General features: G+C 33.0%; 1 protein-coding gene across 3 annotated transcripts in view; it reads right to left on the bottom strand.

Moving 5' to 3' along the window:
- LOC130677862 (teneurin-a) overlaps positions 1 to 24,600 on the bottom strand; it is a 311,604-nt gene that overhangs the window by 188,092 nt on the left and 98,912 nt on the right. For all 3 annotated transcript variants that reach the window (XM_057484754.1, XM_057484756.1, XM_057484757.1), the window contains exon 2: positions 14,238 to 14,273. The gene's annotated coding sequence lies outside the window, so the exon portion shown is untranslated. The remainder of the gene's footprint in view (positions 1 to 14,237; positions 14,274 to 24,600) is intronic.

The following is a 24,600-nucleotide window of genomic DNA, read 5'->3' as shown; positions in this document are numbered from 1 at the left end:
GGAGATCCTCCAAGAGAAAGATAACACGTTAAGAGTTTCCCGGCTCCTTAGCCCTTGGTTGTTTCCAACGGATAAAGGGGAGTGGGACAAGAAGAGAGGTGAGATACCGACAAATAGACACTGCTCGAGTAATTGTTATCCAATAAACTAGTCCGAGGCATCTCAAAGAACCAGTACTCAGAACAGCTTCTGATGGATACGTGACGTCACTTAGTTTCAACTATAATTGGATTTGCGACCCGCAACGGATAATGTTTCCTTTATAATTTATATACTTCCGTTCTTAAAAGCTCCCTTATTATTATATTCTGTTTAAGTGAATAATCTAACTGTGTTCATTAATACATTAAAATCGTCACTTGTAACGGTATTTTGGTGGGTATGTTGGGAATTAATAACAAACTTTTGATTGTAAGCTATCAATGCATGCATGCAGATGCTGGTGGCAGTGACGGGAGATCACAAACAATGCTTTCGAATTTAATTTTCGAGTTTGGTTTTTGTTTTCCGGGCTTATTCGCTTGCATGACAAGCATCGACGTCATTTTACTGGTAACTTTTAATTGCAATTTACCAGGTTTTTCAAAAATAAAAAGTTTATGTTTTGTTCCCGGCCCAGCTGTCAAAACTCACTCGCCTGGAAATGTTTTCAATTTATACAACTTATTCACCCCTCGACTGAATAATTTTTTTTTTTTTTTTTTCATAAAAAAACACCTGATATGATATAATACTACTTGCTTAAGAGAAGTTTATTATTTGCCTATTTATTCCCATCTTTAATTGATTTTTTATACAAATTTCAAATTAGCGTGCAGTTTTTGGATGCGTGACTGTGGATTTTTTTGTTTTATTGAATTAATTTTCGCAACAAAATTGAGGAAATAAATAATTCGTAACCAAAAGTCACAGCATAGAACGCAGATATATATATATATATATGATGGCGAGCGAGTGAATTGCGCTGATTGTATTGTCATGTAAAATATGTAGAGCCGCGTAATAATCAAGTATGACCGACGCAATGTCGTCGCGTGTCTCCTCCCCGTCACTATTTTCGCTCAGTGTGTATAATTATTTTGACACGTAAATTATATATCTATATATATTAATATTTTATTGATATTTAAATTTATCCAGACTTATAAATTTATACAATCAATAAAGCTACGAATAAACAACAGCAGTATCAGAATATTCTTACATGATCTTAGTGTATCTCTCGAGCGATCAATTTGTCATAAGAAATAAAATTTTTTCCGCACGACTGGGTTCCTGCAAGCTCTTGTGATTCATGAAATAAATCGTAGATGTAAGAAATAAAATAATAAAAAAAAAAAAAGCTAAATAAAAATGGGTAGAGTGGGATTCCTCTGGATCCCTAGTGTCTCTCATTCGTTCTTCCTCCGTTACTTTCGATATCTACGTCTCGAAAGTGAACTCGGTGTAGACGGAGGAGCCAGCCAGGTTCACCTCATTCTTCTCACTCCACCTTCAAATAGAATAGATGGTATTGGACTCTCTTTTCGGTATTTCTGATAACTTTTTATTTTTTTCATTTCCTTTTTTTCTTTATTGTAAACCATCTCTTCTTCCGTACGTTTTATTTTTTTTCTTTTACTTTTTCTTCTTCTTCTTCTTCTTTTGCCATCCTTTATACAACTGCGTCTGGACTTCACAATACCAGTGGTAATCCGACACTATAGGACCTCTAGAACGTTTCCTTCCTCGTTTACTCGCTTTTTCAGATGCCTTCAAGTATTTTAAACTTTCCTACAGCCAACACAACAATTACTTCGCCATATTGTTCCTCTATATCATATCACGTTGAGTTCCTTCACTTTTTCCATCAAACAATGGCTTTGAAAAAAAGTTTTGTGATAAAAAATAAAAATTATTATTAAATACTTAACAAATTACTCAGACAATATTCAGAAGCTATATCATTTTCTTTTGAGCTTTTAAGTATTTTTGTGCAAGTAGTTGAGGCAAAAAATAGTCAGACATAAAAAAATTCTGTAAGCGACTAAAAAAAAAATTTAAGTTTGTAATAAGTCAAGAAAAAAGGACGAAGTACACAAAAGTTTATCATTTATAGAGTTAAAAAAAATATATATATATAATAATAAAGGGTCATAAAAGAAAAGCTAGGAAAAATGCAGCGAGTTAATCAACCGAGAGAGATATCGAGTCGTAAGATATCTTAACGTAATAGAACGTAACTCGAAAAGACCGAATGAGGTGACACGTAAATTATAGCTATTGCTTTTGCGTTGATACTGGAAAAAATTTATTATCATGGCATTTTTTTATTTATCTATTTTCCTAAATTGAACTTTGTCTCTAAAGCTTTTCTCATAAATAAATAAAAAAAACTACGACATTTAATATCCATTAAATAATTTTTTACGTCATAAATAAATATAAAGTAGAAAAATAAATAATCAATACTTGAGGGTTGTATTTAATGTCAAAAGCTCTGTCGTAATGTCAAGTTTCCCTCTGTCGAGTTTTTACTTGCGGATGGCAAGTCAGTGAACTCACGGATTCTCTGATGGCCTTATCAGCAGTAGCAGTTGATAAGGAAGGAATCAATTTCAAAAATTTTCTGTCTTATCGGCTTGCCGTCCGTTGATAAGGGTACAAATTTTCTGTTTTATCTACACACATATTGACTTTTTTTGAATATAATAATAATAAGAAAAGAAGCTATAATCTTTGAATGAATAATAAAAATTATATGATTTAGATGGATGGATGAAAGAATGTGAATAAATAAATAAATTATAGAGTGACAGCTGATAAATTTATGAAAATAATAACATAATGTCGGTAGATAATAATGTTAGTTAAATTGATGGTATTAAAACATAATTGAGACTGTTATAATAAAATATGTGATAAAACGGCGTTTATATAAATAATGAATAGCTTAGCAGCAGGTATGAGGGTGGGTTGAATAAACGAGCGAGTATGACGTGACACGTCAGCCGAAAAAAAAAAAAAAAAACACTGTTTGCTCAGGTTGTCACAGGCCAGGAATAGAAATCGGTTCTGCCAGTGACAGCTTAAACCCCTTTTGCCGCACGTCGCTTTATCCTTGCATTTAGCTGCTGGTGGTGCTTATATTCCGGCATAATGGCTGACGTGTCATTAACAAAACGATAATCGTGTTTGTGCGTTTAACTGCCAAAGAACCAGTTGAGAGCGCTCAGATAATATACTAGCTACGTTTTGCGTACGTACATTATTCAATAAATTATCACTAAAATTTCACGATTAATTATCTCTATTTGCTTTGTTTAATTTATCAGATAATTTGTTAGAGAAAAAAAATAGTAATAATTAGGTAGCATAGTATTGAAACTAGCCTATCACGCGTACACTGTAAAAAATCACCGGGGTAAGTCCAAACGGTGTAGGTGTTAAAATTATCGGTGTTAAACTTACCCCCGAAAGCGGTGTGAAAATAACGCCGCCGCCGGTGTAACTATTCTGTACCGGTGTTAAAAAAAAATTCTCCGGTGTTAAAATAACACCGCTGCCGGTGTAAATATTCTAGACCGGTGTTAAAATAACGCCGCCGCCGGTGTAGATATTCTTTACCGATGTTAAAATATTTTACTTTGTGAATATTTTTACTTACTCGATTACTATACTTGTTAATAAATGATATTCTTTATTAATTTTCATAGAGAACTGACATTTTTTATGTTTTATAATCTTTAAAGTTAATACTCCAAGCGAACGCAATTTACCCAGCTTTTACACCGGTATTACTCCGCTTTTACACCGGTTACCCCGCTTTTACACCGATGTTACTCCGTTTTTACACCGTTTACTCCGCTTTTACACCGATTTTACTCCGCTTTTACACCGGTTACCCTGATTTAACACCGGTATCTTTAACACCGGTGAATTACTCCTCCTACACCGGTGTAATTTTATTTTAACACCGGGCGGAGTTAAAATGAGTCCATTTTTACACCGCTCTTTTTACAGTGTATGACAAAAAGTTTATAGTTTATTGGCCTAAAGTTAAGTGTGTGTATTTAGGAGGATGGACCGTTGAAGTAGATATACCTGCATTGAATGTAGCTTGAGAAGGTCTTACGATCTCTATTGGATTATAGAACAAGCGGGTAGCACTCAAGGTTCTGTAGCCTTTGCCGTGCTCCAGCCAAAGTAGTTTAGCTTGATGGTATAGCTTTATACCGATCTACCCCTTAGCGTACCTGTCCATCCACTAGGTTATGTATCCACTTGATCCATCCAGCTATCCAGCTATCCAACTATACGACTATCCACTTTCCGGCATTCTTCAGCAGTCTAGACCAGCAACCGAGGCTCTGTTCCTTTTTTAGACCCTCCTTTTATCCTGTTACTCCTTTTTTTTCTTTTTTTTTTTTTCTCTTTCAGCTTCAGCTTCAGCTTAGTTTTTCTTACATTCTTTGGAGCTTTTTTTAGCTGGCTGGCAATAGCAATAGTCTCTCCAAGGCATCCTTGCACTTGAACATACCGCCGAGAGAGTTCAAGCACTCAATGAAAACTCACTGCTTTCAAAAGACTCTTTGTTAACGAACAAACTCCTGGTATGCCGTAATTTCATTGACTTTTTGGTCCCTGTTATTTTTTCCAATTACTAAATTGAAAAAAATATTGACCGTATTTTATATTTATTTTTAATTTTTTCCAGAAATATTTTATAATTAATTAAAACAAAAAAGTCATAATGGCTTCCAAACAATTATATATATCTATATAATGAAATAACCCCCGTAATGACGTTAATCTTATTAAAGTTGTTCGTAAAAAAAAGAAAAAAAAAAGTAAATCAGTGAATTTGATTAAGGAAAAGGCGAAATGTTAGAACTTGAGATCTGCGGTGAAAATTAACGGATCGTAAAGCGTTGAAAATCGAGGTCGGGGAGCTCAATGAGAGTGAGAGAAAGAGGAACAGAAATAGGAGTAAGGGTTTTAGCAAATGAAGCATATAGAGGTAGGGTTGCTCTTCTCGTGTCATGACCCTCGAAAAGCCCTCGCGACCCCAAGTGTCTTGCTGTTAATGACGAGGCTATACGTTCGTACACTTAAACTACTACAGCTACGCCTCTCAGCAGTACAGCTGAACAGAAACACTATATACATATATATATATATATATATATATATATATACGCACTGTACTATAGCGACGGTATGCCACAAACCAGTTGAACAAGAAGCCAGTAGTGGTGACAGTGGCTGTGAGATAATTAAGCAAGAGTTTCCAATTACTGGTAACACCTAAACGGGCCTCATGGGTACCTGAGCATCAGAAACGCTTTTGCGTTACAAGTTATCCTATATCTTCCCTAGCCCTCATCCCTATTCTCATTTTCCTTCTCATCAGCTCGTTCTAACCTCCTTAAGCCTAATAAAAAGTTAATGCTACCTTTTATTTCCGAAATATAAGCACCGACGCCTCGATTGCTATGTATATATGTATATATTTATATATTCCCCGATAATAGAGAGCGTCTCTGTAAATTTCTTGTTCCTAATGAGCTGGACTTTAGCCAACTTCTTGTCCAACTGTTTCAACTAACCTACTACACTGCTGTTTAACTTTATTTCACAGCCAACTCTTTTGACACATCAGACAGCAAACTATTTAAAATAAAAAAATCTATTTCATCTTAAGACATTTTTTAAAATTCTCAAGTCTAAAGTTTAATATTTGAGTCTCGAATTGATTCTCGATAACATTTGGACACATTTCAAGTTGAGTTTTAGTAACCGGGATCGTGGCCTCCATTTACGGTGAAACCTCTTGTCACCCGATGTCATGTCGCACATGAGCAGCCAGATAATTTTTTTTATTTTCCGGTCACTTGACCTTATTTCATTATTTTTTTATTTTTTTCTCAAGCCCCGTTTTTGATAATGCACGTTTTAATAATTCTTTGAGAAAAGCTTTTACTTAATCGATTTTTGAAACGTTAACTATTTAAGGAAAGTGTTCTCCAAGTGCCATTAACGACATTAATAGTTGATAACTTTAAATAACTTATAGCCATTTTTATAGCACAGTTATATCTAGAAAAATGGACAATAAATTTTGCATTTTATTTTTAAGTAACTGTGCAAGATTTTACAAGAGAATTCACCGTCAGTTGAATTTAATTTTAAACAGAAATAGAAGTCGAAGCAAAAGCAGAAGCTGCAGCAAAACAGAAGCAGTTGAAGCCGTAGTTGAGTATCTTCACTCACTGAATTAACGTCTTATTCAATATTGACAATGTTCTTTAGATAACTGCCGTAGGAACGATTGTACAACTCGAAATAATGAAACTGTCAAGTTAAGCTGCCGTCCACTCAACTGTGGTATATATAGATATATATGTGCGTTTGCTAAATTTAATTTCTGTTTAATTACTTCTTAATTAATAGTAACTCAGTGAGCCTCGAGTCGATAAGGCCGCTGACAATTCCGTCTCATAAATTTTATTATTATATTTTTAAGTATCTCATCCAATTAATCTGATCATTAGTCACGGTAATTTATTTTAAATCACACGCCCATTAATAATTACAGTATTGACAGACTTTTGATAAACTGCCCAAGTACTTTACTAATTATCTCATTTTTAACCCAACATTTTACCATCAGGATAATTTAGATTTTTTCTTTAATTTAATCCTCAAAAAAAAAAAAAATTTACTTTAACGAGAATTGAATCAATGTATACACGGAAAGAAAATTATGGCAGCGGTTCCCATAATTTTGTGAAATTTTTTCCTATACCATCATAGGAATTACGACCATAAATTATGGGAGCGGTTCCTATAATTATAGGAATGTTTCCCATAATTATAGGAATAGTTCCTATAATTATGGGAATGATTCCCATAACACTATAGGAATGATTCCTATAATTATAGGAATGGGCCCTATAATTTATAGGAATACTTTCTATAATATTATAGGAACCATTCCCATAATATTATGGGAATGGTTCCTATAATAGTATGGGAACTATTCACATAATATTATGGGAATGATTCCCATAATGCAATTGGAATGGTTCCTATACCATTATGGGAACAATTCCCATAATATTATGGGAATAGTTCCTATACTATTATAGGAACCATTCCTATGATATTATGGGAATGGTTCCCATATTATCATGAAAAAATTATTTTAAAGAAGTGCGGTAATCACTTCTACAATACACAGAAATATTATTAAACATAAAAACAAAAATTCAAACATTGAAAAAAAAATTCGTATTTGGCAAAAAAACATTAAAATTTTTAACAAGAATTCTTTGTCAGCACAAAACATTCAAGAAAATTTAAATTTTGAGAAATTTCTACACTATTGTGCAAAAAAAAAATTTTATGATATTATAGGGATGGTTCCCATAACATTATGGGAATAGTTTCCATAATATTATAGGAATAGTTTCTATACCAATATAGGAACCATTCCCATAATGGTATGGGAACTATTCCCATATCATTATGGGAACCATTCCCATAATGGTATGGGAACTATTCTCATACTATTATGGGAATGGTTCCCATAATATATGGGAACCATCCCTATAGTAGTATAGGTACCATTCCCATACCATTATGGGAACCATTCCCATAATGCATAGGAAAACTTTCCATAATTTTCTTTCCGTGTAGGATTATGTATTTGTTTAGTGTAACCAATTACACTTGAGTGGGTTCTAATCGTGGGGTGAGTAACTCCCGTGAAGATGATGAAGAGATGAAGTAAACGAGGCATGACAGAAAGGTCCTAGCGATAGAAAGAAAAAAAACCATAGTCTTCCGGAAATAACCTCGACGAACTGTCGATACGATAAAAAAAAGGGGAAAGACGGTAAAGAGAGGAAACTGTGGACGCCCGGAGAGGTCTAAGAAAATCGGGTTAGAGTGCCAGTCGCGTTCTATGTCGGCTCTTTAGTGTGTCGTTCAATATCTCGATCGGTTTTTATATAAATAAAACTTTTTTTATTTATTTTTATTTCTCAGCAATTTGAAAAGAATCAACGGACGTTCAGCTACAAGTGCTGTGACTTATTCTTTACCCTGAAACCCGTTGAAAGAGAAAGGGAATCAAATTTCATGACCAACTACTGCTGTCACTTGAGTTTCCAATACGATCTTGCCGATTAAATAAAAGATAATAATAGAATTGTACATGACAGCTCAAAATAGCAGCTATTGATTTAAAAAAAAAATAAAATAAAATAAACAAACATACCGATAACAATAATAATAACGATAGTAGTAATAAAAGAACGGAAGTTTAATATAAATTTTCTATGCCGCGAAAAAACAAATGCACGTAAAAATAAAATTATTTCAGCTTTTCTTTCAGAAATGTAAGTCGTTGAAAATTCGGATTCTTTGTACAATCTAATCTTTGTAAATTTTTTATTTTCCATATTTTCAGTGATATACGTTTTCTTTCAGTATTTTTCTTTCTTTGTATTCATCCTCTGCTCCTTCAGCTTGTTATTCTCATTCTTATTCTTATTCTTATTTTTATATTTTTTTGCTTATAAATTTTTCCTGATTGTACATAAGTAGTAAGTATTTTCACAAAAAACTAATATTCTTCAGAATCTCCTTTTACTTGCTTTGACACGCGGAAAACAAATCCCTCTTACTCAAGCACCGAATTTATTCCTTCTCCACTTACTCGTCATATATAATGCTCTCTTATTCAGCTATTATGGAATAAAAATAGCATTACTATTAAAATAACTCTCAGTACTGGTAATTTATTTTCGAGCATTTATTAATTGATCGCAGCAATAAAATTAAAACCGCGAGCGTAAAATTTAAAAAAACTATATGTGAATGTAGAATAATAGTAAGCAGAAAATAAAAAAATATGAAAAAATAAAAGTAGAGTGTTGTATTTTACGAAGGCAATCTAGTCGAGTACACCAGGCGGCATCGATGTATTACAGTGAAACCCGCAGCGGCCCTCGGGTTAGAGAGCAGCTAAAAAACCAGTCGCTATTTGGCGCCCAAGCCACTCCGCTCGGGGTACAAGATTAAAATTGCCAAGCGCATATCTTTTGGCTCCTGTGCCCGTTAAATTCACCACCACTACCACCTGACTCTACTCGATTCTCTACTCGACTCTATATATTTAACTTGCTTTGTTATCTTTACTGCAGAAAATAAAAACTACACTGTAAAAAATCACCGGGGTAAGTCCAAGCGGTGTAGGTGTTAAAATTATCGGTGTTAAATTTACCCTCGAAAGCGGTGTAAAAATAACGCCGCCACCGGTGTAAATATTCTAGACCGGTGTTAAAATAACGCCGCCGCCGGTGTAGATATTCTTTACCGGTGTTAAAATATTTTACTTTGTGGATATTTTTACTTATTCGATCACTATACTTGTTAATAAATGATATTTTTTATTAATTTTCATAAAGAACTGACATTTTTTGTGTTTTATAATCTTCAAAGTTAGTCCTCCAAGCGGAAGCAATTTACCCCGCTTTTACACCGGTTTTACTCCGCTTTTACACCGGCATTACTTCACTTTACACCTGTTACCCTGTTTTTACACCGGTTTTACTCCGATTTTACACCGGTTACCCCGCTTTAACACCGGTATTTTTAACACCGGTGTATTACTCCTCCTACACCGGTGTAATTTCATTTTTACACCGGGCGGAGTTAAAACGAGTCCATTTTTAACACCGCTCTTTTTACAGTGTAAAGATAGATGAAAGCGAGGGTCACAAATTAAGTTTTAGATTTCTAAGAGTAATTAAAAAAATAATATTTGTTTGAATAGTTACACGGGTAAAAGGGTCACTGAAATATCGATAAAAATAGTTGATAATTCTGGCTATCCATCAGCTCCCCTTGGGCATCGATACCTATATATATATATATATAATGTAGGGAAATTTGGCAAAACGCCAGAAATTGGAGTGTAGATCAACGGCCGCGGGCATTGGGGCTGCGAGGTGATACAGTAGTGGTAGCAACACACCAGTGTATCGTTCCCGTCCAGTAGCAGTAACTGCTCTGAGTGTGCGACGTTCACCAACCGCGTGTCAGGTGGCGTACCCGATATCGCTAATTGCAAAAACCAGCTCGCAAATACCGCGTACACTCTCGCTCCAAAACTCTCGACTTTTCATTTGGCTCCCGATGTATTTCGTTCAATCCCTGGCGTTTAATTTTTATTTTTTTATTTTTTTCCTTTTCGTTTTGTTCTATTTCATTTTATTACTTTCATTTTATTTTATTTTTGACTTTTTCTGTACAATTCACTTTGTTGTCACTCTATTGACGCAGCTTTTTGTTTAAACCATATTAACAATCTAAAGCAAATGATGAACAAACGGATTTTCTGTTTTTTTTTTTATTTATTTTTCATCAAACGTTAATCAAGACTCGTGTAAATTAATAGGACAATTGTTGATTTGTTTGAATAGAAAATGTATTTGTGATATTTGAATTTCAACTATTTATTTTAGCAAATAATAGAGGGATTATTTATAAAATATAAATATAAAGATGAATATGACAGAATATTTAGTTTGGATAAATATTGCCGAACATATAATATCGATAGCTTGTAATATAATGACCAAATATTGACTAGAGTTAACGTTCGATATGAGTTATAGTCGATCGATTAGTTACAAGATAAACGCTCGAGTTTTTCATCAGAGATTGAACGGCGCAGATCAAATTTATCGGTTGAACGAACTCCCGAGCATAATTTTTTATTCTTTTTATGTTTGTTTACTTTTTTTTTCCTCTTGCTGTTGCTGTTACTGCTACTGTTACTGTTACTGTTACTGTTGTTGTTGTGTATTTATTTATTTAAAGTTTATTTGGTATTTTATTTTATTAAACTCTCTATAAAGTAAAAAGGGAAATGTAAATTATCTTCGGAATAACGTTGGAGCAGCAGAGAGCAGTGATTAAACAACAACTAGCCGGTGGGCAATCTGCAAACTTTGTATAAAGAAACTAAATAAATATACCGAAAGTTTTTCTCTTGCTCTCGAAATTCCCGAGTAGTGCAGCCGAACCTTTTCCATCTCGTTCTCTTTCCCCAACAGAATCATGTGATTGTGACTGTATATGTGTATGTGTATGTGCAATGTGGATGTATAGACTCGATGGGGAACCGAGACTGACTCAGTGTATATGCTAGTGGAAATATCGTGTCGGAAAACATGTTTGAGGGCAGTGTGCAGCCAGGAAGACCGGGAAGGGCTGTTCAAACACAAAAGCTCACAGCTAAAGATAAACACTAGCGAGTTGTAAGCTGGTGCATACCTCCAGGCGTTGGATACACGAGGATGGAATGGAGAAACTCTGCAGAGAAGGGGCTTCGAGTAGAGGGTTTATGTGAAAGGCGATCGAGAGAATATAAACCCCGGTGGTGCTGGTACTGGCACTGGTTAAAGGGGAACAAGATTCTTCGTATTTAAACACCAACCGATAAATTATCTTTCCATAATATACTATTAATAGTTTGGATAAAAATAAAATGTCAATATAATGTTTCAATCGATATTTAAGAGCAGCTATCTGATATTATGATGCTTCTACACGGAAAGAAAATTATAGCAGCGGTTCCCATAATTTTGTGAAATTTTTTCCTATACCATCATAGGAATTACGACCATAAATTATGGGAGCGGTTCCTATAATTATAGGAATAGTTCCTATAATAGTATGGGAACTATTCCCATAATATTATGGGAATGATTCCCATAATGCAATTGGAATGGTTCCTATACCATTATGGGAATAGTTCCCATACTATTATAGGAACCATTCCTATAATATTATGGGAATGGTTCCCATATTATCATAAAAAATTATTTTAAAGAAGTGTAGTAATCACTTCTACAATACACAGAAATATTATTAAACATAAAAACAAAAATTCAAACATTGAAAAAAAAAATCGTATTTGGCAAAAAAACATTAAAACTTTTAACAAGAATTTTTTGTCAGCAAAAAACATTCAAGAAAATTTAAATTTTGGGAAATTTCTACACTATTGTGCAAAAAAAAAATTTTATGATATTATAGGGATGGTTCCCATAATATATGGGAACCATCCCTATAGTAGTATAGGTTCTATTCCCATACCATTATGGGAACCATTCCCATAATGCATAGCAAAACTTCCCATAATTTTCTTTCCGTGTACAGATAATAGAGACATAAACTCTCATTTTTTAATAAAAAAATATTTAATTAAAATATATGAAATTAATATATATAATTAAGAAAAGGAAATACAAGAGGGGCATCCGGTTTATATTAATCTACGAGGTTGTTTGGCATTAAATGTAAGAAGGAACGACTGTTTGTTCAGCATTAACTGGATTAGTTTCGCGAAAGGAATAAGGAATTAAATTGGTATTCCGTCGGGTGGTAGCCAACCAGAGAACGCCAGAAGTGCACAACATAGTGTGAGTGTGTATTTATGTGTACATGCACTCTGTGATAACTTTTGGTTTAAAACTAAAAAGAAATAAATAAAAAAAGTCGGACCAAAACTTGAGATCAATTGGAGAAAATTTCAAATTGCCTGACCTACTTTTCGCTAATTGATATTTCAATTATTATCTAATTATAGTAAACTTAAAACGTAGGTTTTAGTAGATTTCATAAAAATCTAACTATTGTATTTGTCCTCATGATGGAATTTTCGAAAAATTTTGCTACCTCTGAACTCAGCTCGATGAGCTGAGTCAGGAAATACATTCAGTTCAAAAGTTTATATATGTATTTATATATATATATATATATATATATAATATAACGCGCCGTTCTCCAACGATAGCGTCCGCAATTCTACACCGATCTTAATGAAACTTAGTATACTTATTCTATGGACGATTACCTTGGATAAGTTCGAAGATGAGCCAATTCGGCCAATAAGTTTAGAAGTTATGGTTAATTAAAATTTTGTAAAATTTTCAAAAAAAAATTTGTTTGCCGCTTTAACTGGATGTAACTTCTAAACGGAAAGAGATAGCTTATTTTCGTTTGTTCTATGTGAAAGCTCGTCCGATTGCCTACAATTTTGACTATACAGCTCATTGATTGGACCATTTTTTCTAGTAGATAAATGATTTTGAACATTTACAAAATATTATAAAAACTAATTTTATGCAGGTTTTCACTTTGATTATAGCCACAATTTCAAACCGATCACCTTAAAACTTAGTATACGTATTTTGTGCGTGACTACCATGTTCGAGTTTGAAAATGAGCTCAATCGGTCGATTAGTTTAGAAGTTATAGCATTTCAAAATTTTCAAAATGTCCAAAATTCATATTTTTACTTATTCTTCCTTCAATATCTTTTGAATGTGATAACTTATCGACTTTATATAAAATTCATCTGAAAGCTCTTCGAATAAGCTTTAATTTTCATGCCTATATATATGCCTAGACCACTGAAATTACTTATTTTACCATTCATTTAATGAAATTTTGCTATTGCATTAGTTCTCCTACTTCTTAGTACATTCATGGAGCTACTTAAATTCATATTATCGCAGTGTGACAATTATAAAATCCAAACATCTCAATTCAGTGGGTATATACAATTTCGTTTAATTGACAGTGTATAAATGATATGATATATCAATAACAAGATTAACATTAGTTATGATGATAATATTTTCTATATCGACTCGTCGTTTGATATTCTAATAGGCTTTTTATTTCAAATATCAGTACTAATTTCAAGTATGACACTTTGATGTATCACAATCAATTTTTAATCTTAGAATATTTTATTAGTAGATTTTATTGAAAGCAAATTATCGCCTTTGTCTTTATGGTAGAATTCTCGAGCATTAAAACCATAATCCATCATAATTTTTCGAATAGGGTCCGGAATACCATTGGTCCGATAGTTTAAATATATGCATACGTATCTTAAAATAACGTCAAATCAAAACATATAGTGCATTATCATCAAAAATTCTTCTGAAGTTCATTTAGTTAGCATCAATTTTGACATTATACTTAGAATTATTTTATTTTCTTTGTTTTATCATCTCGAGAATTTTTACGAAAATGTAAAAAAAAATTTTATTTTATTATTAACTTTTATGTGAACAGTGAAAAAAATTCAACAACGAGAAATCTACTTCCATTTCGGCTGCCGAATGGCCTTTTTTTTTATTTATAATTAATTAAAGTTGTTGACTTACCCGTCGAGATTCGATGAGGACAAATCGGAGATTGTCCTGAAACAGAAAACAAAATTATTTTTTTTTTTAAGAATTTTAATTACTTTTGAGTTTTTAAAGTCGCTTAATTAAATATTCGATGCGTTTTGTATCAAGTATTAATATTTAACAAGTGGATATGAAATTTTAACTGAAACGTGTACTCGAAATATCAAAACGTCCACTTAAAATCTAACTTGAATATAATCTAGATTTTACGTTATTCACAATTTAAAATAATAATAATTATCATTATTATTATTATTATAGTAAATAAAAAAAATGAATGGTGGATATAATTCGAAAATTTGCTTGCTGGGTTATTAAGTAGTTCAAGTATCTATGCGTTCAGACAGATATTCAGTAGTCAAGTATCCGTACAAATAAATTAGGTCAAATTCAATGAATATTTATTCGACTGTAAAAATTTTTTGCTTATGAAAATCGTTTTTAATCTCAATAGAATTATTGTTCATTTAAAAAAACAGTGAAAAGAAAAAATAATAATCAATCGAAATTTCTAAAAAGTAATTCGGGTTTTTTTTATAACAGCTTTAAACGGAAATCCGGTATTTCGATTTTAGCATTTAATTAAAACTGGAATTCCATTTTTAGCACGCTGTTTAAAATTGTGTCTCTTCAAATAGTTCCATTCATAGACTCCAACAGTCGTTTTTTTTTATCTACACCCACGTACAGTCTACTTATTAATTGCTACTGTACTGCACCAGAAGTTTGTTTATTTTTAAATCTTTCAATGGCCGAGAATCCTGTGATTTTAAAAACTTTATTAGGTACTTAAATAATTAATTTAGTGAATGAGAGGCCAATGATATTCTTTTTTAGAATTTTATCACTTTCGTAGTGATTTAACACTGGTGCTAATAAAACTCCTAGAGTACGTCATTGATTAATTAACAATCTATCGATACAAGAATAATTTTAACTTGTCTTAACAGAAGTTTTTACATTTAAAAAGTTGCTGCCCACTCTTAGATGAATTTGTAATCGGTACTCGTGGGCACATTCGATTGACACAGAAACTGAGTAAAAATAAAAATAAAAGGTTGATTTGTATTTGATTACACTGTAAAAAATCACCGGGGTAAGTCCAAGCGGTGTAGGTGTTAAAATTATCGGTGTTAAATTTACCCCCGAAAGCGGTGTGAAAATAACGCTGCCACCGGTGTAAATATTCTGTACCGGTGTTAAATTAACGCCGCCACCGGTGTAAATATTCTAGACTGGTGTTAAAATAACACCGCCGCCGATGTAGATATTCTTAACCGGTGTTAAAATATTTTACTTTGTGAATATTTTTACCCACTCGATCACTATACTTGTTAATAAATGATATTTTTAATTAATTTTCATAAAGAACTGACATTTTTTGTGTTTTATAATCTTTAAAGTTAATACTCGAAGCGGACGCAATTTACCCCATTTTTACACCGGTTCCCCGCTTTTACACCGGGTTTACCGCTTTTACACCGATTTTACTCCGTTTTTACACCGATTTTACTCCGCTTTTACACCGGTTACCCCACTTTTACACCGGTTACCCCACTTTTACACCGGTTTTACTCCGCTTTTACACCGGTTACCCCAATTTTACACCGCTTTTACTCCGCTTTTGCACCGGTTACCCCACTTTAACACCGGTTTTACTCCGCTTTTACACCGGTTACCCCGCTTTAACACCGGTTTTACTCCGCTTTTACACCGGTTACCCCGCTTTCACACCGGTATTTTTAACACCGGTGTAATTTCATTTTTACACCGTGCGGAGTTAAAACGAGTCCATTTTTAACACCGCTCTTTTTACAGTGTACAGTTATATGTAAATGAAAATAAAAAAACGTTAAGTTTAATAATATTTTAAATTAAAAGTAGACGCGATAAAGTATAATGGACATTTAAACAAGAGTATTTGCACAAATTAACCGAGAGTTATAGCGAGAGAAGTAGGATCTGAATATTAAGTGAGAAATTAAATCACAAGTTTGCCTGCAATAACAATTCGATTGGCACATTCAAGGTCTGTTGAATGTAAATTCAGATAGCGAGTGGAAAATAGTATCGGGCACTCGAATGCTCTGTGATTTCAAATTGGAAACGTAACAATTGCATAACACTCGGGTCAAGGAGCACTTTGCAATACAATAATATACATATACATATTTTAATCGTATCCAACAGGAATGTTAAAAGACACTTATATAAAAAAAAATGTATCATAAAATTCCATGGCAAGATATTACCGGAGGATTTGGTTTCCCGCTTACCGAATAAAAATGTTAACGATAATGTGAGTCTGGTTGGCTGGGAAAATAAAACCTTAAGGGTCGCTGACACTCTCACGGGATGTATTTTCTCGTCCTTGGCATTGTGCTGATACAAATTGGATGACCCAACGTCTGAATAATCGCACTAGGTGTGTCGTCAGTCGGGTTTCATGTCGTCTCAAGGGAGCTTCTCTAACAAGCTGTCGCAACCCTTAGTATGACGTTCTACCGAGGTCCGTTATGGGGAAAACTACAAATTTCTGTTGGGACTTGTATCATCATATTATAATTTCGTTTATATAAATATATTTAATATTATAGAGCAATTTATTCCTTTCCAACCCTCTTATGTACTCTAACTCCTATTTATAATTTATAACTTATATTTAATTATATACTAAAAATATTTTATTACAAAGAGAGGACTCCAATAAATAAAATTAGCAAAAATAAAACCATAAACTTTTAATTTAACGTTTCAGTAAATTTTTCACATCCACTTGTTGTGTCTACAGACAGACGTGACTTTATTAAAAGTATGTAATTAATTAATTGATTAATTTACTCTCTTTTGTATCATTTTCATGAATACGCAGAACATGAAAAATCGTGGAAACAAAAAAAATATTTTGAAATTGATCGTAATTGAATTTGAATCAATATCGGTGTATTGCTAGTGGCGGTTATGAAACACAGAATAATAGAAATAATAGCATTTATAAACGAGGTAAAATTGATTAAAGTTAATCGACAGGAAAAACAGTCGACAGTAAGTAAAATCGGTGAAAATTTGAAAGTTATATTTTGCGTATGATTGTCTGTATATATCGACTGGTTTATTGTGGTAATCCGTGGATGACCCAAAGGTAGTGAAGTAGAGAGCTAGCTTTGTATGTTGTATCCATGGTAATCCCAGGTTATGATATTGACAATTGTGTATTATACAGTGATCCAATGGGACTGTTAACATAGTTAACCAATCGCATATATTTGCTAATTTATAGTTACACCATCCAATGCATAATAAAATGAGGTTATCAGTGGGCTTAACTCACTAATAATAGACATTAAATTCTTAATTTACCCTCAGAATCAACTGTTCCATCAAAATTTATTTCCTCATTTAATTCTAATGATTTCATTCGGTGAACTCAGTTCAATATATAGCTCACGACAAAAAAAAAGCTTATAACAATTTGTTTACAGCTCAGTGCAGATTGCCAAGTAAATGTATACGTCTAAGTTATAGGTAAAAGTAAAAAGAAAAAAAATAGCTCAGTCATGAAGACCACGGAGTAGCGCGAGACATGTGAAATATATCTCTTGTATCGTCTAAAGCTCCGAGATCGCAATATACCGAGCCGAAAAATTTTTCAAACCTGATAAACTTTTGCTTCCAAGTTTACTTTTTGATCTTCGGACCGAAAAAAAATACGCTTTTACGACTATTGTTATAAATTGTCCTATTTCTTATGCAATCTCCGGCTCAACAGTTTAAAGAAACAAATTATTACATAGATATGTACACAGAAAAAAAAAATTCTCGACTGAAGGTAAATATTCTTGATTCAAAAATATTCTTTTGGAGACCTAAATTTTCTCAGATAAAGTAGAAATTTTTGTTACGTCTGGCAAAATTTAGACGATTTTATTTTAATTTTATAATTTTTTAAATAAGTAAAACAGAATAATGAGAGTATACATTAAGTGCCTCGATGGTCAGTTTTAGAAATCGTTTTGGTGCGTCACAAAAGCTTTTAACGACTTAAACCAAAACAAACAAATAAATAGGAATTTTTATCAGTTTTCGAATACTAGATAAGAGCTGAACACATTTTAAACTCATTAAAAAAAAATGTTTTAACAAAACAAATGACTCATTTTTAATGTTTTAGCTAAAAATATTTCATAAAGATAATTCATAAAAAATTATTTCATAGTCCGATAAATAATAACATTTTATTATTATTATAAATAATAAATAATGTTTAAAGGTTCTAGGTGAAAAATACCAGACCTAGTAAATAATATAATATTCTATAAATAATAATTAATAAATAATGTTAAAGGTTCTAAGTGAGGACACTAGACCTGGTAAATAATTTAGTATGTTATTAATAATAATTAAAAAATAATAGTAAATGGTTCTAAGTGAGAACACTAGACCTGGTAAATAACTTAGTAGGTTATTAATAATAATTAATAAATAATAGTAAAAGGTTCTAAGTGAGAACACTAGACCTGGTAAATAATATAATATTTTATAAATAATAATTAATAAATAATGCTCAAAGGTTCTAGGCAGCTTGCCAGGCCTGATAAATAATAGCCAATAATAAATAATAATTTAATAAATAAATAATAATTCATAATAGTAAAGATGATGTACATGAATATATGATGTACATGAGTATGTGTATGTATGCGTGTGTGTGTTTTGCTCACGTGTAAATGTGCTTGCGTGTGGGTGGACACATATACGCACACATATGTACACATACTCATACGAGGGCATCCACTTGTAGTGGGAGTTCATACGACACTCTGGAAAATCTAAGAGTGAGGGTAAGGGCCCAGGAATTCGGACACTTAATTGGTCACGCTTTTTTCCCCAATTGAGGTCAACTGAAACGCCCCGAAAATCGACACCCGAAAAATTGGTCGTGTGAACTCTCTCTCTTGACCAGGATCTCCAAGTATGCGGATCGTAAATAAAACTTAGGTTCAGTGGCCGGGTTCCCCCGGGATCCTCCACGTAGAATGGACAAGTATATTTTTAATTAGAGTCAGTGAGCGTTATACTAAGTGTTCTCTAGTATATCCTTTTATTTAAATATTTTCGCAACGGTAAATACTGCAAGGTGAAAACCCAGGTATGTTAATAAATATTTAATATAAAATACCACAGATAAAATTTTGTAAGAGACTAAGAAATAGTCTGGTCACAAATCATTATATTTGAATTTATAGGGGAATAATTAACTTTTGTAAGAGACTGAAAAATAGTCTGGTCACAAATTATTATATTTGAATTTATATGGGAATAATTAACTTTTGTAAGAGACTGAAAAATAGTCTGGTCACAAATTATTATATTTGAATTTATATGGGAATAATTAACTTTTGTAAGAGACTAAGAAATAGTCTGGTCACAAATTATTATATTTGAATTTATATGGGAATAATTAACTTTTGTAAGAGACTGAAAAATAGTCTGGTCACAAATTATTATATTTGAATTTATATGGGAATAATTAACTTTTGTAAGAGACTAAGAAATAGTCTGGTCGCGAATTTTATATTTGAATTTATATTTTGATTAATTGATTTTATTTAAGTGTTGTTTTAACATTTAAATTTTGTGTTTAGAATTTATATTGGAATAATTAGTTTTTATTCGTTTTTAAATTGTATTTAAATAATTAATCTTTGCTACGTGCCGTTTATCATTTTTATTCGGTTTAATATTTGTATTTGAATAATAAATTTTATTAAGTACTGTTTACACTTAATATTACGTTTAAAGTTGTAATTAAATAATTTTCAATAACTAAATTTTTGTAATAGTTATTTAGCAACCAATAATATTTGTACGGTTTTACAATATATGTATTAAATTTAAACAGAGAATTCATCATTTAATTTAACCTTCACCAACAATATTATTAAGACAAAAACCTCTGGAGTTCCCGGTCTATAGGCTTCGGCTTGGGCTAAATACTCACAAACTTAAATAATTACGAACCAATTTTTGGACGTAACATTTTCTCCGACCAAGACGAATTTTTTTTAACCAAGACAAATTCTCTTGGCTCAAGAAAATCTTGACTTGGTTCCCGAAAACATTTGTCTTCAAAAATATTTTCTTGATTCAAGATAACTTTTTTTTCTGTGTAGAACGTTGAAAGATCCAGTTTTGCTTGTAATTTTTTAAGAATTAGTATAAAAAAATGAAAAAAAATCAATTAGTTTACAGGAAAATTAAGAACAAGTTGAACTGGCTTGGGGCTAACAAATAGAACTAAAAAGTATATATAAGAAAAAGACTTATCAGAGAATACTAGACGTAACTGACCATTTCCTAGCATACTTTTTGCTAAAACCCTAAAGCTCAGACAGCTTAATAGCTCTAGAGAACTTTCATTCGAATGGTCTGTAGGTACATCCTCGGTGCAGCCAACTATGCATGAGACATAACCCTATCCCAGATGAAGAGAAAGAGGGCCTTGGGTGTCGTCTCAGTCTAACTCACATCTAGATACATATATACATTAAACTATATCTCAACTCATCCGGAGCTCGGGTTCGTCTTGACTGGGTGCTTTTCCGTAGCTCTATTTCCTTGTGTCCAAGTCTAGGCACGTTGTGATGCAACATCCTAACCCGCTTTAGGGGACGGGGTTCAACAACTTCACAATAGCCGTCTTCTGCTCCCTCCTTTTCCTTCGCCTTATCCTCCCACTGCTATGGAGTACAACCTACTGTAGTGCTTCGTTTTTGTCCTCAAACTATTTGCCCATTCCCTCACTCAAATAAACTTTACTTGCGTAACTTTAAAATTGATGATAGTCACCGTACACAAGAATATATATATAAATTTTAAGTACGCGTCGTCTCAGTCTCTCCGACAAAACTCTAGACGTGCGGCTTTATCGAAACCCAAACTACCATGCTATAAAAATAATCTACTTTCTTTTACGGTAAATTAGCTTCGTAATTTGTTTTACTAAATAATTAAGATAAGCTGATTAATATACCTCTATATATAACTAAAGTATGTGGTCTATTGCGAAATTAAATGGATAGAAAAGAAATTAATTAGTTTAAAAATATGAATTCAGAAGTTTAATTAAATTGTTTATACAATTGATGACTAATGTGTATAGTTGGCAGTACAAATTGAATTTAAGTAAAGCTTATTTGATCATCGCAAGTCAAGCAAGCAGAAACGATCGAGGATCATCGATGTTTTACTAATATAATTATTCCAGCAATATCGGTTAAACTTGCTCTTGATGCTTTCACTTCAATATATAATATATTTCATACAATAAACCCGTTTATTAACCTCTAATTCAATACCATATTCAAAAACTATTTTTATAATGACAATTAATAAATGAATTTAATGTATCAAAATTAATTAGTGCATGGTCGAGTTGGTATTATAGATAATGAAGCACGACTAGCAAGTCTCAAGTGAGCCCTGGTGAATAAGGGTCTAAGTCCTGGGTATATAGATACAAACATATTATATATAATATATAGATACAATGTATGGATTTAGCTATTAGATATCTAGAGACAAACATACACAGACGCACACATGCGCAAGTAGTGCAGTAAGATGGGTGTACGTAGAGATTCGAGATATTGGGGATAGAGTGGGTTTAACTGTATATATTAGGATCTATATTGTAGAACATGGTGTCAGTATTGACAAACATCTTCATTAGCTGCTCCCTCAGCGCCAATCGCTTACAAACGGGCTTTTATACGCCCTCGCACGTTTCATCCTCTGTAATACTGACGCTGGATTTACTGATCAGATAATTTATATCTCTTTTGTTACTCTTACAATTATATTTATATTTATTTGAAATAAAGATCCTCATTATTTTTTAACTGTGCGTTGGAATTGCTACGAGTCCCTTCGCTTGAGGGGATCAGCATCTCATATCACGTCACAACACCAAACTGGTCTGCTGATAATAATTATTGAGAGGTCAAAATAGTATATTACACACCAAGGGAGGAAAATAGGACATTTCAACCGACGTGTATAATTATCTACCCGAGCCGAAGACCAATCCTATCCCCTCCGTGGTCTGTACACAATTTTTCACCAGATCTGTACCTGAAAGTTTAAATTTTTGCCTCTGTTTGTACACTGTAAAAAATCACCGGAGTAAGTCCAAACGGTGTAGGTGTTAAAATTATCGGTGTTAAATTTACCCCCGAAAGCGGTGTGAAAATAACGCCGTCACCGGTGTAAATATTCTGTACTGGTGTTAAAAAAAATTCTCCGGTGTTAAAATAACACTGCTGCTGGTGTAAATATTCTAGACCGGTGTTAAAATAACGCCGTCACCGGTGTAAATATTCTGTACTGGTGTTAAAATAACGCCGCCACCGGTGTAAATATTCTAGACCGGTGTTAAAAAACGCCGCCACTGGTGTAAATATTCTAGACCGGTGTTAAAATATTTTATTTTGTGAATATTGTTACTTACTCGATCACTAAACATGTTGATAAATGATATTTTTTATTAATTTTCATAAAGAACTGACATTTTTTTGTGTTTTATAATCTTTAAAGTTAATACTCCAAGCGGACGCAATTTACCCCGCTTTTACACCGGTATTACTTCGCTTTTACACCGGTTTTACTCCGATTTTACACCGGTTTTACTCCGCTTTTACACCGGTTACCCCGCTTTAACACCGGTATTTTTAACACCGGTGTATTACTCCTCCTACACCGGTGTAATTTCATTTTTACACCGGGCGGAGTTAAAACGAGTCCATTTTTAACACCGCTCTTTTTACAGTGTAGAAAGAATAATGCATGCGCTAATTTTTATCATTTGTCTCCTCATAAGAGAAAAGAACGACTTTCTTCCCTCTAAACAGGGCAGTAATTCAAACTTTCAGTGCAAGTATGGTGAAAAAAAATTTCTGGTCCCAAGTAGCTAAGCTGTAAAATATTGTGTATCAAAGTCCCTCGAAGTAAGTTGAAATAGAGTCTCTCGGGATAGATAAAAAAAAAAAAAAAAGAAAAAAGAATACTAAGGATCACCTGTTGTAAAGTTGTTTCCCTCAATAAAGATAACAAGTAAGAATGAGTAAGAGAGTAAGGCGGTGGCGCATGTTGAATGTACTCAGCGTCGTCTGGTGTAACGTTTCTCCGAGTTGTAGGTAAAAGTAAGGAAACCGACGACTAGACTCTAGACCTTATTCGGTCCCTACACCCGCGGGCATAAACCCTCTTTCTATTTTCAAGTACGTTGTCGTGTACGTTTGTCAGCTTTCTGTACTTTATGCGCAGTAAAATGAGGTCGCCGTGTGCCATATACACCCACTGATAGAAGCATCACCCACTGTGTACCCACTATTGTCATTTTTTTACCTCTCATATATATTCCTCAGGACTTTTTATGCTCAACGTTCTTCGCCAATATTACATACATTCTCCAACACACTTTTTTCCTCGTTTGAATTATGAATCGAGATTAAAAATCTACCAGAATAAATTACAGGTCATAAATAAATAAATAAATAGACAAATCATATCTGAAAGCCATTTGCTGTTTCATTTGAATGACATCTCGCGCTATACGAAAATGAGCAAACGTATAAAAAAGTTTAAACATATTCATTAATGTGAGGTCAAGCGCATTTGTTTAATCGATCCACACACACTCCCCCTCTCTGTCTTCGTACTCTCCTACAAGCCAATGATGACGACCTGGTTATAAAAATATCCCATACGATCAAGACATCCTTCCTCTCTATACCTCCTCCTCATTCAATCTACTTTTACACTGTAAAAAGAGCGGTGTTAAAAATGGACTCGTTTTAACTCCGCCCGGTGTAAAAATGAAATTACACCAGTGTAGGAGGAGTAATACACCAGTGTTAAAAATACCGGTGTTAAAGCGGGGTAACCGGTGTAAAAGCGGAGTAAAACCGGTGTAAAAGCGGGGTAACCGGTGTAAAAACGGAGTAATATCGGTGTAAAAGCGGGGTAACCGGTGTAAAAGCGGGGTAAATAGCGTCCGCTTGGAGTATTAACTTTAAAGATTATAAAACACAAAAAATGTCAGTTCTTTATGAAAATTAATAAAAAATATCATTTATTAACAAGTATAGTGATCGAGTAAGTAAAAATATTCACAAAGTAAAATATTTTAACACTGGTAAAGAATATCTACACCAGCAGCGGCATTATTTTAACACCGGTCTAGAATATTTACACCGGTCTAGAATATTTACACCAGTCTAGAATATTTACACCAGTGGCGGCGTTATTTTCACACCGCTTTCGGGGGTAAATTTAA

Source organism: Microplitis mediator, chromosome 11 (genome assembly GCF_029852145.1).
Source record: "Microplitis mediator isolate UGA2020A chromosome 11, iyMicMedi2.1, whole genome shotgun sequence".
Taxonomy (NCBI): domain Eukaryota; kingdom Metazoa; phylum Arthropoda; class Insecta; order Hymenoptera; family Braconidae; genus Microplitis; species Microplitis mediator.
This window is presented reverse-complemented; position numbering and strand designations above follow the sequence as displayed.